Here is a 17,605-nt window from a genome sequence, read left to right on the forward strand (position 1 = left end):
GATCTTAAAATATATTTCGATTTCAGTAAAATAAACATAATTTAAACGGTAGACATAAACTGAACTCGATCGGATATTTAAATAGACATAAACTGAACTCGATCGGAGATTTGATGTCCACCCATGCATTAAATTAAATTAAAAATATATCAGAACAGTAATTAAAAAAAATTTAACTGCTCTTGAAAATAAACCAACAAACATTCTTATAGTCCCTACCATTAAGATATCTCTAACAAAATTTTAATTCTAAAAAACAAATAAGAACTTGATTGTAAAAATATGAAAAATAATTATTTACAATATATTTTTTAAGAATAAAAAACAATTGTAAACAATTATAAAATAATTGCAAATATATAAAAATAATTCTAAATCAACAATAGATTTTATAAGAAAATAGACATTCCACGCAGAGCGCGTACTGACCGCTTAATATACAATTTAGTAAATATAGAATACAATGGGACAGTCTAGCACACAATGTCAGGCAACAGCCGTTTTTCGTCATTCACATGGATGCGTAGCATCCAGTTTGCTTTACAAAGTCAGTATGAGTCTATTTAAGTTGATGACAAAAATAAAGAATACAAATAGATATGCAATACTTATTATAAACACTAAAAGTATTGACCATAATTATATAAATGATCGTTTCAAAATATTTAAAAATAAGAAAAAGTTATACTTGAATTGTACACAAAAATTATTTATATAATTCAGAATATTTAATCTTTTAAGTTAAAGAATTGTAATATTATCTTCACATCAAACTTTAAAAAAAACCAGCTACATTTAATAAAACTATTAAAATCTTAAAAATAAACTAACATATATTCTCTACACACCAACATTCTTAAAAACCTTAAATACTATAATATATTTCTCTTGCAAGAACTCATAGAACATAATCAAAAATAAGATACGATTCTATGGTTTTGATATCACACATAACTCATATTCCGCGCGTAGCGCGGCCGACCCTAGTATCTATATATATAAAATACAGTTTCCTCTCTCCTTAGACATGCCACATAGGATTCCATGTCATAAACTAGAAAGCTGAAAACGCAACACGTGTCCTCTATACAAAACTTAGCGTTTCATTAACTAGCGATTATATTTTTATTGGGCTTATTCTGTTTTTTTTTTTACCCTGTCTAACGGCCCGATAGACCACATGATTCAACCCTAATTGTGATTTACGCAAAAGATGAAATTTAAGGTTTCTCTGTTCTTTGGAACTGAGGCGACTTTTGATCTTGGTCTGGTTCACTGAAACGCACCCAGATATTTATTCATCGTCTTTAATCCTTTATTAATTCAAACACCCACGATCTAGCCTTGAATGCGATCTTCCATCATGGTGAGGCTGTCTAACTAAGAATATAAATAGGTAAGTATTCTTCATCTCGAAACCATCTTCTTCTATCCGCGCCAGTCTATCAATCTCTTCAATCATATACTTTTTCTATTTTTAGTGTTATAGTTCCTCACAAGAAGAGAGATCTTTTTTTTGGGTTCTGCTATTCTTCTTTTCTGTTTCTGAATTTTTAATTTAAAATTGAATTAATTTGATGATGGTTACACGGCCGATTGATACGTGAGTTTGATATCATCCAAAGTCTCAGTTTTTTGTTTTTACTTTGTGGTCTTCTTCTTCTTTTTTGAACCAGAACTTTGTCTTCTTCTTTTTTTTTACTTTGCCTTTTTATGTTTGTGTGTTTAAAAGTTCTTGGTTGATCTGTTTAATTGGGGTTTGTTGTTATTTTCAGTCTGTAATCTGTATATTTCTTTATGTCCTATGGTTCTATGATACTGATTGTTTCTAAAACCAGCAGGAACCAAATATCCGTGAAGAAGCTTCGGCACTATATTGTCTACAGGAGATAACAATAGTGAGTCTCTTTGCTCTTACCTTTGGAAATCTCTAAATGTTTTTGATAAGTTCTTTTAAATTAAAAAAAAATTACTACAGATACGTGAAGGCAAGCGTTTGAATCACAAGCCAAAGACCAAATACCGTTTCAGTAAGACATTTTGTATTTCTCTGTTTTTGACCTTTAAACATATACAAACTTCACCATAAAATCTAACTTATTTTGTAACTCACTATGATATGTGCAAGCTCATTCAAGGCACCTCTTCATATCTACACATACACTACATCAGAGTCTTCGGTTGACATCCTTTTCAATTCATCTTCACCTTCTGCTGCACCCGTAACATCTATATATAGTTAGCTTTTGGAAACGATGAATATTGGTGTACAAAATGATATTGGAAAAGTTAATGGAGAACTTAAGTTTGCTTTCGTAAATTCACCAGTATACATTAATTGGGGGTGCAAAAGGGTTCATATTATGGTCTTATATCAAATGAGTAACAGTATATATACAAAGAATCGTGCAAGCAAAGATAAGATCAGGAAATTGTAGCGATCGCCGTCGACTCGGTTACACGCATTAAGAAACTGGAATGATTCCTAGGATTCCGAACAGGACGACAGCAACCGCGAGTGGCCGGCCTAACCCATCGAATAACTACTTTAAATCAAATTCACCAGAAAATTATTAGAATCACAAAAGTTGAAGATCGCAAAGCTGGAAGAAGACAAAAGTCAAACTTTTTTGTTCCCTTTATGAGTTAATGCGGAAGATGACGGAGATTGGTTTTAGTTTCATAACTTTCGTTAAAGTAACCAAGTCTTTTCAGATATGCTATTTACACGAGAACTACATATGGTTTATGTTAGTCATGAAACGTCTGAATAAAATATTTATGAGGATTATGAAATTAACTTCATTATCGTCTCTAGATTTTATTAAAGTTCATTAGTGTTTCTACATACGGAAAAATATGAGGTTCAAGTTCTAAAAAAGGATTTATCAAAAATTATAACAATTAATGATTAAATATTTCTATGATAATGTGATGAAAGTTAAACGTAGAAGGATGAAACATGTAGAATTATTAGATCTCAATCTTTATAAAACATTTATAATTTAAAAAGCAAGACCAACGAAAATTTTAAAAGAGTGTATTTTTTGTTGAAAAAATAGAGTGTATTTAATAGACTTAAAGTAAAGAAAACTAACAAAATATTGACAAAAGCCACAACAAAGAAAAACAACAAGAACTAATACGATAAGAAAAACAATAGTTTCAAATATATATATATATATAATATTTCATTTGACATCAACCTAAAATAATATTTTATCACATAATTAATAATATAATATCAAAGACATAAATATTAAAAATATTTATAAGAAAAAATATAATCTAAGATTTTTTTGTATTAAAAATTAGTTTACTTATTATCAAAATTATCATAATTACAGTAGAATAAACAGAGAAAATATGTGAAACTATTATGTATTCATGAACATTTTAATATTAAGATGATCATGATCTATAAAAAGAATAACAAAACATAATAATATAATATCAAAGACATATATATTAAAAATATTCATAAGAAAAAATATAATCTAAGATTTTTGTATTAAAAATTAGTTTACTTATTATCAAAATTATCATAATTACAGTAGAATAAACAGAGAAATATGTGAAACTATTATGTATTCATGAACATTTTAATATTAAGATGATCATGATCTATAAAAAGAATAACAAAACATACACAATAAAAGTTAATATCACCTTAAATGTTAAGTAAGCTAAACATTTTTAAATACTCTTTAACTGATATATTTATGTATTTTGGTTACTAACAGAGAGAGAGAGAGAGAGAGAGAGAGAGAGAGAGAGAGAGAGAGAGAGAGAGAGAGAGAGAGAGAGAGAGAGAGATTATGCTAATAGTAAAAATAAGTTTTTAAGTTAAGAAAATAGTATATCTAATATATATCTCTTGCAAATGTAAACCTAAAACACAAATCATATAAAAAATAATAATTTTGATTACAAGTAAAGTATATCCCGCCCGTAGGGCGGGCCGACTCTAGTATTAATATAAAGTAGACCGTGATTCTCTTCTGCTCTTGCCACTTAAGAAAATAGGGGAAGGAGAGCTCCACACGTGTCACTGGGTGAACGAATTTTGTTTCTGTTTTGTTTCTGGTGGGTTTTTACTGGGCTTTATCATTTGTGTATGTGTTATTTTTTGTACGGGCCAGTACAGAAATTTAATTGGTCCATTTTGAAGATAATCGTTGTCACCGAAACTTCTCGAGCCCTAAGTTTTTCTTCTGTTCTTCTTGCCGGCAGAAAAATCTTGAAACGTTACAGAGTTTGAATGAATCGAAGCGTCAGCTTCAATGGAGTCAGTAATAATTGTTCTCCACACCTCACACCTCACACAATCTCTCATCGAATGCATCCTCTATTACTTTCTTTTTTCAGAATCTTCACCTATAAAAACGTAAGTCCTACCCAGTGAATTTCATCAGTTCTATCATCCCAATCATAAGCTTTCCTCCACCTTAGATTTTCTTACCTGATTATATCCATGATTCCTCTTTACTATGTGTTTGCATTCTGTTTTGTTCACATGTCGATTTTTTATTACTGAGCCAAACAATTGTTTGCATTGTTTACATCCTCAGGTCTCTTTTTCTATGTTAGTGATTTTAATATGTACCTAAATTATAGAGTTCCTAATGATGTTGCCTATTGATCTCTTTAGGTGTCAAGAAGCCCATGAAGTGAGAAGGACGTAGCAAAGCATCTGCAAAGGAACCAAACTAAACAAAGGTCAAACAAGTGTCTTCTTCGTTTTCATGTAATCATTGCCTACTGGCTACTGCTTCTTCAATTTAATGTGTTCAGTAGTTTACAAGGATTAAACTTTTTGGCTGTCCAAAACTTTTTCATCTAGCTACTTTGAAATTTACTAAAGGTTAGAAGAGTAGTTTTTTTGTCAGTTATTGATTTCCCCATTATAGTTTCTACCTTTGTGCTAATGCTAGACTTTTTTTTATGATCCAAAGGTAATATTTCCGTAGGAGTTTCAAGATGGAGAATCCTAAGGAACAAATATATTGCTGCTTTGCTGTGAGTGGCTCCTTCTCACTTTGAAGGTTCTTTTGTAACTTAGCCTCTTGATCTTGATTGGCACTTTGGCGTTGAATTTGAATGCAAAAACAGGTTAGAAATTAAATCTACCGGAGACAATGCTATACGTTCTCTCAGAACGTACTCATAATTGTGTTATTATCTCAGTTGACATGTTCTTAAACTAAATCTAATACTTGCATTTCACAATAATTCAGAAGAAGGCACCTTATGTTGCTAAGGCTGAAAAGTGCAAGGTTGACTACGTGAAGAACATGAAAGACTACAACAAATACCGGGTAAAACAAGTTCCAAACGAGTGTCAGTTTATATATTGGTTGTTATTTGAGTCGCTGACCAATCATTGATTTGTTAAGATATTAAGGAGGAAGGCCGAAAGGAAGATGAGGCCATTCAATTATAATCTCAGAGTTTAATGATGACGACGATGCTTAGGATGGTAGTTAAGAGGTCTGGTCAGTGGTTGTTTTTTTTTTGTTATTACGCATCATGATTCATTGCATATTAGAAACTTCCTTTCATATGTTCAACTTTGTATAATCGGGCATGAGGAAGCCGATGACTAAGAAGTTGAAGTTTGTAGCATGAGTATAGATAGCTGCAAAATCTCTCTGCTTTCTAAAAAAAAATATTTTCTCTAAATGTTTATGGAGTTGATTAGAATGTCTTCCTTGATCTTTTTTTTCTGCTTCAGTACTTCCACAATACATATTATAAAACTGTTAATTCATTATTCTCTCATCAAACCTCATTCCTTTTCTGTCTATTTGGCAACTGAGATTTTTCATTGTTTTTACGAGTCGCTTCAAGAGTTTTGATCTACAATTGATTTTAAACTTCCTTCCTCTTCAACTGATGCGACCGCAGGAAAGAACGTCACAGACCAGACCAAATCAGATGTGCAGAACCGGAGAAGATCAAACCGAGAGAGGATACCAAACCGTAAATACTTGGGCTCTACGTAATCATGGGTTACGTATTTCTTTAGTTGTTTATTTGAATGTTTAAATAAGAAGAGACTTGGTCCTCCTTGTGTTTAGGAACCACCTCTTCCACCTTTCCCAATTCCCTGTTGTGTAGGAGTGGAAACTCCAAAGTTATTTCAGTTCTTCTATTTATTAAATGAAAAACCCAAAAAGAGGTAGACTATTCTACCCAAAACTACAATTGTTTACGTTCTTTATTTCATGCTTTGATTGGGACCAACATTTGGTATCAGAGCATTTTTGCTATAACCTGAAGCTATATTAGGGTTATGGCAAGCAACAAGGAGAGGTTATCAGACCTGGAAACAGGTCTAGGCCTGGTGCAAGACGAAGTCGCGAAGCTCACCGAGGTGATGGCTATGAATAGGCCTGGGCGTTCGGGTACCCGTTGGCATTCGGGTCGGGTTTTTCGGATTTCGGTTCTTTTTTATAACACTTCCTAGGTCCCATTCTAGTAAATTTGCAAGTACGAGTCGGATTCGGATATAACACATCGGGTTCGGATCGGTTTTGTATTACATCATAGAACCCATAAAGTAATCATATATCATTCGGATTCGGGTTATATTAGATCGGTTCGGATATACCCAAAATAAAATCTAAAATTTAAAAGTAAAACATAAGAAATATATATTTATTTATATATAATTAAGTATTTAAGGTAGTTATATATATTTTAAATACTTATTGTTAGATAACATATCAAAATAAATATGAAATTGAATACTTGAAGTATATATTCATGTTTCATATAATTATATTGTATATTATTTTAGACATTCGGATCGGTTTCTTCGGATATTTTTTCGGATTTTTCGTTTTTTTCGATTTTTTGGGTTACCCGTTCGGGTTCGGTTAATAACACTTCGGGTTCAGATATGTTTTGTACCACCTTACAAGACCCATTAGGATATTATTTACATTTTGGACTGGATACAGATCGGGTTTTTTGGTTCGGGTTCAGTTCGGATTTCGGGTTACGGATATTATGCCCATGCCTAGCTATGAAGTTTCGCGGAATGGAGGACTCTTTCAAACAGATGCTGGTGGAAGCCATATCAAGCTTCCGTGAAGACGGGGCCAGTGCACAAAATGAAGGAGGCACGAGCGTGACGGGAGCAAACAGAGGACATGAGAATCGTCCTCCAGCGGCTTCCACCCAAAGAGGAGAAAACACCATTCCTTTCACACAAGGACCCAACCATAGACATGTGAAGCTGGTATTCCCAAAATTCCAGCAAGGAGATCCTACTACGTGGCTAAGCAAGGCGAAGCAATACTTTGCCTATCAAGAGATACCAGTGGATCAGAGGGTCAACTTTGCTTCATACCACTTGGAAGACGAGGCTAATGAATGGTGGCAAGCCACATCAAAAACCCTCGGAGAAGAAGAAATTCTGATCACGTGGGAAGTGTTTGAAGAAGAGTTATGGGCACGTTTTGGACCCTCTGCTGCAGAGGATTTCGACGTGGCTCTTTCGAAAATCCGACAGACGGGTAGTCTACGCGATTACCAGAGGGAGTTTGAAAGGCTGCAGAACAAGGTCGCAGGTTGGACACAGGTACCTACATCGGTGGGCTCAAGGACTCAATCTCAGACAGTATCCGCATGTTCCAACCGCGAACCCCTCAAATCAACGATTGAGTTGGCTAGGATGAGAGATGAGCAGTTGCAAAGATCACGAAGGTTTGCGAACAACTCGCAGCGCAGTTTTCGGAACACGAACACGAGTCAAGAGCCGTAAGAACCTGGACCAGCGGCACCAAAGAAACCTATGTTGTGTTGAAGGGATATCTAGATGATCCGATCGATTGCGTAAAGCCTGAGTTGGGAAGAGCTCAAACGGAAGAGAAGCCTTGGGCTCTGTTTTAGTTGCGATGAACGATATACACCGGGCCACAAGTGTCGCAAATCACAGCTCCTACTCATGGAAGGAGAGGATGCAGACGATGATGATGAAAGCTCGCCGGAGGAAGAGGAACCCGAGATAACCTTACAAGCACTCACCGGTTGGGACGCACCTCAAACCATACATACCCAATTGGAAATCAATAACCACCGTGCTGTAGCTCTCATCGACAGCGGCTCGACACACAATTTTGTCAGCGACAAACTGGCTCATCGGTTGAACCTTCAAATCTCACCGACAAAACCATTCAAGGTGCGAGTAGCAGACGGCTACCCTCTTCGGTGTAATGGCGTTTACCGACAACTCAAGGTAGTAGTCGACGGCGTCGATTTCACCACTGATTTCTTCGTTCTTCCCCTCACCGGCCTGGATTTCGTACTAGGGATTCAATGGCTGTCGTTGTTGGGCCCAACTCTCTGCGACTGGAAAGCCCAGACTCTTGAGTTCGCTTGGGCTGGAAAACGTAGAAGGGTCCACGGCTTGAAACATGGACAGATCGCACAAGCCCATGCGGAGGAGATTGCGAAAGACGCACAAATGGGCCAGGCCTGCTTCGCAGTCAGTGTTCAGACGCCAACCGACGCCGTTTCAGTGGTACCCATCGAGATGCAGCGTTTGCTCACACAATTCGCCGGCATCTTCAAGACTCTGACGCAGAAACCACCGGCGCCAGATATCGAGGACCACATCACATTGAAAGAAGGCTCTGACCCGGTTAACGTCCGACCATACCGGTATGCTCATTTCCAGAAGGAGGAGATGAAGAAACAAGTAAATGAGATGTTACAGTCCGGTTTAATCCAACCTAGCTCGAGCCCATTCTCATCGCCGGTTCTCTTGGTCAAAAAGAAGGACGGTTCATGGAGGTTTTGCACTGATTATCGCGCCCTGAACAAAGCTGATGTGCCCTGGTTCGTGGATCAGTCCATTGGAGCCAACCAGCATGGAGATCAGAACGTTCTGAACAATTTGACCGAGGTTCGTTCATCCGACCGTACTGATCAGACTGACCGAGCCGTCCCGCGTGCTTCCCGATTGGAGCTTCGGCTGGAACCACGTCCAGACGACCTAACCGACCGAACCACAACCCGTCTTCCCCGACCAACTCGACATTCTAAAACCCACGGTCGAGCCAGACTTAGCTTGGGTCGTGAAGAAACCAAAGACGGACATGCATTCTTATCTGGCGGACCATCCAGACAGTCCCGCAAGCGTCCTTATCTTTACCCCGTGCATCCATCTGGTTCGGATGAACCTGGACAGTAGCCGAAGGGTTTCCTTGACCAGAACGTGAACCGAATGGTCATCTTTGACTAATCTGCATGGAAGACTGAGTCTTTGACTCATTAATAATATTCTAGTCAATGTTTCTATTTTCTATGCCTTGTTTTCCCACAATTCTCTTTAATTCTCTTTGACTACAAGTAGTATAAATATGTAGTCCCTTTGATGAATAAAATCAGTTCATTTTTGGTTGTTTATTTTCGGTTCTTCTTTTCTCTGAGTGAGAGAGAGAGTTCTTAGCTAGTTCATCGGTTTGAACCGGCTTGTTGATTTGGTGGTCAGCCAATCATCTTTTGTGTCGTTTGGTGGTTAGCCAACACACCTTCATCGTTTCTTAGGTGGTTAGCCTTAGATCGTGGTATATCAAGAGTCATTCCGCATCTCTTGACGATCCATTCATTCCATTCCAGTTCCAGAAGTGCCATCGCCTTCTCGGTTCATATCAAACACCCGGCCAAAGCCATCCTTCCCGTTTTGGGCGTATCAAGTGGTATCAGAGCCACTCTTCCGGTAACTCTATTATCATTCCATCTTCTCATCTCTCCATCTTCTTCAAACACTTCTTCTTCTTCATTTCTTGAATCCGGGCCCCTCATTACCATCCATTTATAAAAAAATAAAAAAAAAATAAAAAAAAGATTTACGATTTGATTCAAAAAAAAAAAAAAAAAAAAAAATAGAAAAAGTTCAAAGTTTGTTTTGTAGATTGGTGGTGGAAGAGAAAGCCTGCTGGCTGAGGAGAAATCCAGCCTTTGAGGTGGTTAAAACGGATTTCAAAAATCAAAAATCTCTTATCTATCTATCTTGAGAAAAACCCTTTGTTCGCTTTGGATCTACCCATTGGGATTCTTGATTTGTTCTCTTAGAACCTTGAGGAGACTCTTGAGTGACCACTAAAATCTTAGAGAAACACTTGTGTGGGTGAGATTAAACACTTGAGAGTGTGAGGATTATTTTATCTGTAAACCCTTTTGTGTTAAGTAATTTTTCAGGATAAAGATGTTTGGTCTTCACAAGGAAAGTAGCAAGAAGAAATTCCAGCGAGAGGCTAACTTTAAATCTTCATCTCAAAATTCATTGAATGTTTTTGATGATTTTGTTCCTGTGCAGGAAAGACTAGCCCAAAGAAGACCACATAAGATGCCGAACAGGAGGTGCAAAGAGCAGTTCAAAACGTCCAAAGGCGAAGCTGATCCAAAAAGGAAACATTTTCAGTTTGATGTCCAACAATTTTGTGATAACTTTGTGAAGGGTGTGGACAAAGCCCTCAAGGACGTCAGCAAGAGCCAAAAGAAGAGCACACCCACACGTGCCCCAGTAGCTGAGCCATCAATTTTCATCAGTGAAAAACCCAAAGGTAAATCTGAAAACAACCTTGAAGATCTAAAAGATTTTTCAGATTCTTTACCAATTTTTGATAAGTATGATGAAGAGCTAATGGAAAGTTGGATCACTTATGAGGATGAATGTGATCTTCCTTCTCCAAAACCTGATCTTATGTTTGATATTGATAATGAAGAGACTAATGGACTAACCTGTTTTGAACCGGAGCATCCGAGTAGTCTTGTTCTAGTTTCACAGGTTTTTGAGGAAGAACCATTGAACTACCAACATCAAGGACCACGTCTTGAGACTAGGAGACCCTTGGACAATGATCTTAGTCCCATATTTGATGAAGAAGACGAGCTTGATCCAATCTTTGATGAGGAAGCACCAAGCACATCATCCATCATCATAGAGAAACATCTTTGCTTTGATCCAGGCACAACTTCTACGCCTTTGCCTAAAAAGCACTGTGAGAAACTTTATTTACTTAATTCTCTGCCTGAAATGTTTGTTAAGATCAGTTCTCCTGTTGTAAATCGTTTTGGTTTTGACAAAGTTAAAGAATTTTGTGTTTCAAATTCTGTTTTTGATAACATGATTCATTCTTCTGAGAAATTTGAACTTGACGGAATTCTTGATCAAAAACGTTTTCAAAATGGCAATGACATCCATTTTGGATTTGTTTTGAGTCTTGATCAGTTTTTGAAACATAGCAAAAGTTTTGATCATCTTGAAAAGTCATTTGAGCTTGATTTGCAACAGTCTGATTTTTGTGCTAGAAAATCGTTTGATTCATCTGTCTTCAAAGAAAATGACTTTAATCTGAGCCCTTATAGACATGAACTGATCACTGGTAATTTATTTGCATCCACTTGTGCCTTGGACGAATTTTTGGTTAAGAAGTTGCTGAAACAAAAATCACATAGAGCTGAAACCGATTTTATTTTTGATTCTGTTTTGAAGCTTGATAACTTGTGTGTTGAAACTGATAAACCTTGGCATAATTTGAAACCAATGTTTGAAAATTGTGTTGTCTTGAGCTTTTATGTCATCTTGGTTTACAAGACATTCTTTGATGATTATCCTAAGAGCTTGGATCATGTTCTTGATGTCCTAAGGATAGAGAAACTCTTTGATTATTTCTCTCGCATATTTGATGTGGTTTCCCTAGTTGTTTTGAAAGTACATGATAAGTATGATCAGTTCCCAAGGGGAGAAAACACTGGTGAACGCCAAAGTTCTTATGTATCAGGGACATGGAACTGGAAGTACTTGAGGAAAATAAGTCCAAAAGTCCAAGGAACTTTCTGTCCATACTTTTCCTTCATTGAATTTTATATGATTTTAAAATTCGTTTTCTCTGATTCATTTCCTTTTGATAGAGGTGAAATGGATTTGAGGTCAAATCCTTTTCAAGAGGGAGGGAATGATGTGCCGTGGGGTAGCGCACCGGGCAAAACAGGCATGCATGGCTTGATCATGGAAAGCAGTAAAGATATATGTTCATTGTTTGACTCATATCTTCCAAACCACGAGGCTTCTACGCATGAAATCACTTGTAGAATGTTCTCAACTCAATTACGGAGCTCCTTGAAGAAGAATCAGATCAAACGGAGTTCATATGTGATAGTTATGCTATTTACAAATCAGGTGATCTTCAGTTCTCGCGAATTCAGACCACCCGAGAAGCTCGAAATGGCTAACCTTCTTTCTGATGAACCAACGGTCAATTCAATCATGACAAAGGTTATTATTCATGTTCTAAATGTTCAAGAAAGCATTGGGCTTGATGGTTTTCAAAAAGATTCAAAAACGAACTTGTTTGGGCCAAATGGAGAAACCGATAAATATTGGCTAAGGGAAAAGATGGATTTTGACCAGGCCTCAAAGGGAGATGTCTTGGCCCATATCAGGAGTATATTCTTCACCTTTCAAAGTCCTGGTCGTGGCTATATGAAGAGGTAGTCCAAGTTTCAGTCAAAGACTTTATTTAGTCAAGTCTTTGTTTCTATTTCCAATGTCTTGTTTTTAGCACATTTTTCTTTGGATCTCTACAACTTGTAATCCTATAAATAAGGCCTTAGAGCCACGAAATAAAACAGATTGTTTTTCCCTTTTTATGAGTTTCTCTCATTGTTCTTTGTTTAGAACACTTCTTAGTTTCTTGGTGAGGTTATCTCCAAGTTTCGATCCTTCTTTTGTTGGACCGGTGCGTCACATCCGGCAACGATCGAAGTCTGGTAGTATCTTTGGGCTATTCCGCAACCCTTAGTGTCACCCCTCGATCCATCAGTTCTCAATCCTCTCGGATCTGAGTTCATATCAACCTTACCGAAAGAGTGATCCCGTTTTGGGCGTATCAAAAGCAACCATCAAGGATCGATTCCCCATACCCACGGTGGAAGATATGCTCGACGAACTTCATGGCGCCACGATCTTCACCAAACTCGACCTCACTGCAGGGTATCACCAGGTCAGAGTTCATGTCCCAGACATTCTGAAAACAGCATTCCACACTCACAACGGTCACTATGAATACCTAGTGTTGCCCTTCGGATTGTGCAATGCCCCATCGACATTCCAGGCGTTGATGAACTCTATTTTTCGGAGCCATCTGCGTAAGTTTGTCCTTGTCTTCTTCGACGATATCCTCGTCTACAGCCGCACATGGGAGGAGCACCTGGAACACATGAACCTTGTCTTTACGATTCTACAACAACACCAACTCTTTGTGAAGCATAAGAAATGTGAGTTTGGTAAAAGTGAGTTGGAGTATCTAGGCCACATTATTTCGGGAGCTGGTGTCAAGGTGGATCAGTCAAAAATCAAGGCGATGCTCGACTGGCCCGCTCCAACAACTATCACCGAATTGAGAGGGTTTCTTGGCCTCACGGGATATTATCGCAAGTTTGTGCAAGATTATGGCATCATTGCACGGCCATTGACGAATCTCCTTAAGAAAGGCAAGTTCGAGTGGTCCAACAATGCGGAAGAAGCTTTCAACAAACTAAAGACAGCCATGAAAACTACCCAACACTAGCCTTACCAGATTTCTCTGCTCCGTTCGTGATCCAAACCGACGCTTCCGGGGAGGGCATAGGTGCTATTCTTGCTCAACACGGCAACCCCATTGCTTTCATGAGTCGCTCATTGGGTGTGGCGAAGCAGAACTGGTCTACATATGCAAGAGAAATGTTGGCTATTGTGATTGCCATTCGAACTTGGCGGCCTTACCTTATGGGGAGACGCTTCACAATTCAAACCGATCAGCGAAGCCTTCGTTTCTTACTTGAGCAACGCATCCTCACGCCAGAGCAACAGAAGTGGATTGGAAAGTTGGTTGGCTATGACTATGAGATTACTTACAAGCCAGGAACAGCCAATGCCGCAGCTGATGCCCTTTCTCGGAGATCAGACAGCCCCTGTCTCAACGCTACCTTCACTCAACACGCAGACTTGTGGAATGACCTCCGCTCAGCTGTTTCCACCGATCCCTTTCTCCAGAATCTGAGCAAACAGGCGGATGCAGCACCAGGAAAACCTTACCTCCACCGTAATGGGATCCTCTGCTTCAAGAATCGAATTGTTATTTCCCCCGGTTCCCCTTTCATCAACACTCTACTGCACGAGTTCCACACCACACCTACAGGCGGGCATTCAGGTGCGCTACGCACATTCAAACGCTTAGCTCAGCAATTTTAGTGGCCATCGATGAGGAAATCAGTCCAGGAGTATGTGGCAGCATGTGACATCTGTCAACGGGCAAAGTATGAGAGTCTTTCACCGGCCGGACTCCTCCAGCCTCTCCCAGTTCCCGATCAAGTCTGGACAAAGATGTCAATGGACTTTATTGACGGCCTTCCCCGGTCAGAAAATCACACCTCTATCATGGTCGTCGTTGATCGCCTCTCCAAATCAGCCAATATGATTGCTTTGTCCCACCCGTATACAGCGAAATCAGTCGCCTCTCTGTTCATCACCAACATCGTCAAGCTCCATGGAATTCCCAACTCCATTGTAAGTGATCGTGATCCCGTATTTATCAGCTCTTTTTGGCGAGAATTGTGGCGTCTTTCAGGAACAAAGTTACGTATGTCGTCTGCCTACCACCCACAAACAGAGGTGGTTAACCGCTGGCTCGAGCAATACTTACGTTGCTTTGTCCACCAACGCCCTAAACAACGGAGTTCCTTATTGCCATGGGCGGAATATTGGTATAACACAACATACCACGCGTCAACAGGAACAACACCCTTCAAAGCCGTGTACGGACGTGACCCCCGTCTCTACCTGGCTATGAACGTGGCACAACAACTCATCAAGAACTCGATGCTCAGCTGGCTGAACGAGATGCGGTGCTTGCTGACTTGAAGAAACACTTGGAACGAGCTAACAACCGTATGAAGCAAGCCGCAGATACAAAGCACCGAGACATTTCATTTGACGTTGGTGATTGGGTGTATTTGCGTCTCCAACCGTACCGTCAGCACACCATATTCCGCAGGACTTGCCAGAAACTTTCCACACGCTACTATGGACCATTCCAGATTGAAGCTCGTATCGGACCCGTGGCATATCGTCTCAAGCTACCCGACGGGACCCGTGTCCATTCAGTATTCCATGTTTCTCTTCTCAAAAAACACATGGGCGCATATACACCTATGTCAGGTACAATTCCACCTCTTCGCTCCAATGGGTTGCTGCGTCTCACCCCCGAGAAGATACTAGACTTTCGCAAGGTCACCACTGATGGGAGTAAAGAAGCGTTGGTACAGTGGCTTCACTTGCCACCGGAGGATGCAACTTGGGAGGATGTTCGTCAGTTACAACTAAGCTTTCCTTCTCTGAATCTTGAGGACAAGATTCATTTTGGGGATGGGAGTAATGATGCAACCGCAGGAAAGAACGTCACAGACCAGACCAAATCAGATGTGCAGAACCGGAGATCAAACCGAGAGAAGATACCAAACCGGAAATACTTGGTCTCTACGTAATCATGGGTTACGTATTTGTTTAGTTGTTTATTTGAATGTTTAAATAAGAAGAGACTTGGTCCTCCTTTTGTTTAGGAACCACCTCTTCCACCTTTCCCAATTCCCTGTTGTGTAGGAGTGGAAACTCCAAAGTTGTTTCAGTTCTTCTATTTATCAAATGAAAACCCCAAAAAGAGGTAGACTATTCTACCCAAAACTACAATTGTTTACGTTCTTTATTTCATGCTTTGACTGGGACCAACATCAACATATAGCTTTATTTGAATTGTCGTTCTTAATTTCTTAATTTTGTAGTTAGATAGAGAGAGAGAGATTGACATTTCAGGTACCTATGTATTGTGCTATGATTTTTGCTCACATTTTACTGTTCCCCTATTTCATCTGTTGAGAAGAAAAGCAGGCATGGCGGCTCCCGAGTAGTCCTCACAGCTGCCATATATGATGACAAAGTTGGAGCCAGAGGCACAGCCCGAAAAAAAAATCAAGAATTGGAGGTAGAGGAGTCAAACGCATGAGATGATTTTGATCCAGCTAAATCAATAAAAAAAAATACCCCTATAATCGTGGAAACTCTGCATACAGTATTTCCACCCCAGGCAGTGCAATCTCAAGATCTCAGTCTCAGCCGGCACAATTAAGGAAGTATAAGAGCAATATTCCTCCTGCGACTGCTCTTCCTCCAAAGGCTAATGAAGTGTCTATTGAAAACTAAATTTGATTTGGATCAAACATCATTGGGTTAATCATGTGTTGATCCAAAACTTAGTCCAAATTCTAGAAAAATCATCCACCTCCTTAAAATAAAAATCTAGATATTCTTATAGAATTATCTAGAAAATTAGGATAAAATAATCTAGCTATTATGTTAGAATTATCTAGATTTAGGATTAAAATATTTGAGATATTTTGTATAATGGAGGCTATAAATACCTCCACTCCCCTTTCATTTTGTATCACCAAGAAGTATCCAAGTTTGTAAGAATCATCTAAGTAATAAGAATCCTCTTCTAAGTTATAAAAGCTTTCTTCTTCACAAAGCTTCTTTCTCTTCAAACAGTTAAACACTTTCTCCATCCTTATAAAGTTTTTCATTCCAACAAAGTCGAACCATGACGAGTCAGAGAATTCGATTCATAAGCAAAAATGTAACATTCGTTTGTTGGAGGACGATATGGCGAAGCTTCACTTGACAAACCACTTAACGAAGTGGTTGGAGAAGAGGTATCAGACATATAGTTTCACTTGACAAACTGCTTCAAAAAAGTGGGAAACGGATCGACTCAGTTGACCAAAGGTGTGGAAAAAGACTCGGAGGATGTCAACAAGATCTTTGAGTTGATGTGTCAGCTCTTTTTGCTTCCCAACAAATGCAGAAAACCAGGAAGGTTACATTCTGAGGACGGTGAAGTGGAGAATAACGACATATGTATCGAATCCTTGCCAGGTTTACATGTTAAATGAAGATCTCAAAAGAATCATGGATTTCAGACTATTAGAGACAAGTTCTTGGGGCTTAGTACTGACAGCAAGATCTGCTTCCTAAGATTTGTTGTGCTCCCGGAGAATCAAGAAGTCAACCAGATGATGCTCTTTATTGGTGTATTGTGGAAGTCATTCTTCCTGGTAAAGTCAAACCCCAAGATGTTGTGAAAGACATTCTCGAAGAGTTCATGGAAAATATTTCATTGAACCTGTTGAAAATTAATCCAAAGTTTGAGCCAAATAGCTTTATGACACTTTTGTGCATTCGTCAATGGTTCTTATCACAGAGTAGATAACTATTTAGTATGTATCAGGAAAAAAAAAAAGAAGCCAAGGATGGAACATTTAGACTTCAAAAATATAGAATACAAAGTACCTACACAATACCAATATATTTATATAGTACCTAAACACTTCATACTAAAATATTTTACAGATTTTTTATATAATAGATAAACTTACATATTAAATAGCAAATAAAATTACATATTCAAAATAAAATTTGACTTCAAGATTTAAAGATTACCGTGTCAATTTTATTGATCATCAAAATTTAAAATGTTTAAATATTAAAAATATTTAT

General features: G+C 38.3%; 2 long non-coding RNA genes across 4 annotated transcripts; both read left to right on the plus strand.

Annotated features, from left to right (window-relative positions):
- Positions 1-1,067: 1,067 nt before the first annotated feature.
- LOC106364692 lies at positions 1,068-2,320 on the plus strand. Its single transcript, XR_007325255.1, has 4 exons — positions 1,068-1,396; positions 1,842-1,898; positions 1,979-2,030; positions 2,129-2,320. It is a non-coding gene; the product is annotated as an uncharacterized LOC106364692 (long non-coding RNA).
- Positions 2,321-4,032: 1,712 nt separating this feature from the next.
- On the plus strand, positions 4,033-6,248 carry LOC106381102. 3 transcript variants are annotated; one of them, XR_001276471.3, is made up of 6 exons: positions 4,033-4,387; positions 4,652-4,747; positions 4,956-5,112; positions 5,238-5,318; positions 5,397-5,495; positions 5,908-6,248. It is a non-coding gene; the product is annotated as an uncharacterized LOC106381102 (long non-coding RNA). The 3 variants fall into 3 exon arrangements; XR_001276470.3 differs by having other exon boundaries at positions 4,034-4,387; positions 4,652-4,719; positions 5,397-5,490; XR_001276469.3 differs by having other exon boundaries at positions 4,036-4,387; positions 5,397-5,490.
- Positions 6,249-17,605: the final 11,357 nt, after the last annotated feature.

This window comes from Brassica napus, chromosome C6 (assembly GCF_020379485.1).
Source record: "Brassica napus cultivar Da-Ae chromosome C6, Da-Ae, whole genome shotgun sequence".
In the NCBI taxonomy this organism is placed as follows: domain Eukaryota; kingdom Viridiplantae; phylum Streptophyta; class Magnoliopsida; order Brassicales; family Brassicaceae; genus Brassica; species Brassica napus.